This window comes from Pinus tabuliformis, chromosome 9 (genome assembly GCF_031772625.1).
Source record: "Pinus tabuliformis cultivar Carrire ecotype Pingquan chromosome 9, CPIR1, whole genome shotgun sequence".
In the NCBI taxonomy this organism is placed as follows: domain Eukaryota; kingdom Viridiplantae; phylum Streptophyta; class Pinopsida; order Pinales; family Pinaceae; genus Pinus; species Pinus tabuliformis.
Window position 1 is genome coordinate 1584466869 of NC_142307.1, and position 1845 is coordinate 1584468713.

The window sequence follows — 1845 nt, forward strand, 5'->3', positions numbered from 1 at the left end:
TTATCCAAAGTTTGTGTTTCGACCTCTTATTGCCGGCTGCACGGTATACTTTTCTGAAAACTTAGGCTAAAGAGTTTGGAGTGGCCTGTATACTTTTTTGAAAACTTAGGCTAAAGAGTTTCTGTGTACTTTTCTTAAAAGTTAGTTTGTCCTAAGTTTTCGCTGCCTGTTCTCCGTGTCATGCATGCAGTGTCCTGCATCCTGCAAGTGCCAGCTGTTTGCATATGCAGAGGCGTCCACGGTGGTCTACAAATGCCTTGTCTGGAGTCCGGAGTAAGTTCAGAGCAGAGAGTGTCGAGCAGCTAATTCTCCGGAGTAAGTTCAGAGCAGAGAGTGTGGAGCAGCTAGTTTGAGAAGTAGAGAAGTAGAGAACGTCGAGCGGAGCTTCACCTTTACAACTTGTAAGTTCCGAGAGAAGCATTCCCCATCTAATGTTGAATTTCTACAAACGTTTAACATGGTTATTTGATGTGGAGCTGAACTGGCCGGCCAGTAACACTTGCAGCCAGACGCTCCATTGAATCTTTCCCCCCTCGAGCACGAGCTATTGCGGTATCTTCTCATCATTTTTTCGTTGAATTTATACCTTTTTCCATTAAAAATAAAATTCGTTTGGTCAGAGGACCTGGAATACCAAAGGCATTGCACATTCCCTGAAATCTTTTTATTTAATCGATACAAAAGATGATTCCCAGAGCATCTTACATCTATCTGTTCACGATCCTTTTTTTGGGTTGAAAATTTGCAGTTTTTAGCTTATTTTGGAATTTCAGAAAGCATTTATTTCGGTTTCTCAGATATGTTATTGGGAGTTCTTCTGGCTCATCTGGGTTTTTCAATCGTCTTCTTCGATACTGTTTTATATTTTGAAGTATTCTTTAAGATATATAATATGTGTTTTGGGGGAACAATTAATTCGTGTCTTTATCTCTGCATTGTGCTGATGGATGACTAAAAATGGAAGATCTATCGGAGAGATGGGCAAGGGACCTGGATTGTTTTCCAACATCGGGAAGAAGGCCAGAGGTAAGCAGCGATCGTATTTATGTGTTAATTTTTCAATGACATTAAAAGAAATCCTTTATCCTTTAGCCCTATTTCTTTTATTTCGCTGTCTCTATGATGTTTTAATAAATATGTGCCGAATAAGACAACCAGTCCATCCCTCCTTCACTTGCAAAGGAACGTCTATCAATTCAACTCTCCCATGCTTTTATATATTTAAAGACAAATTACTTTTAACTTTAAGAATCTAATAGCTACCCATTTCGAAGGGCAGAAGATCTCTTGCTACAAATTGCCACTTGTTGTCCTAGTTCTAACATATTATTAAATGAATTGATGGTGTTCCAAAGAAATCATCCTCCTGTCTCACATTTAGATCGTTTCACTCGTATATAAGTGGTTTCATTCTTAGTTGAGTCTGTTGAGTCAAACTCTCCTTGGCCTTGTTGACGAGCCTAGTTAACTAAGTCTTAAGTTTCCGCTCACCAGCAAACTCGTCAGCTGCAAGGCAGATTTGTCAGTACTTGCCAGTCAGATCCTTACTGGCGAGTAACTTGCGGGTAATTCGCTGCTGAGCTAATTACCAGAACAGTTAGGAATTAGGTTGGACACCTAATTTTCATTAGAGGTAACTGTAGGGTGAAATCTGTAGCACAATTATTATAAGCAGTTTATAGATTTGGCCTTGAATTATGTTTTAGAATATTATTGTGGCATCGGTTTTAAATAGTCTGTTATCTCTGACCGGTCATGAAGGTAACTTTTGTGATTTTCAACAGAAGATATGATTAACAACAAGATATACAACAAGATACTATGGATTTGGGGGTTCATAGAGAA

At 38.9% G+C, this 1845-nt stretch overlaps 1 long non-coding RNA gene across 1 annotated transcript; it reads left to right on the top strand.

Moving 5' to 3' along the window:
• Positions 1–450: 450 nt before the first annotated feature.
• LOC149154752 (uncharacterized) lies at positions 451–1018 on the top strand. The gene is made up of 2 exons (XR_016262333.1): positions 451–552; positions 965–1018. It is a non-coding gene; the product is annotated as an uncharacterized LOC149154752 (long non-coding RNA).
• Positions 1019–1845: the final 827 nt, after the last annotated feature.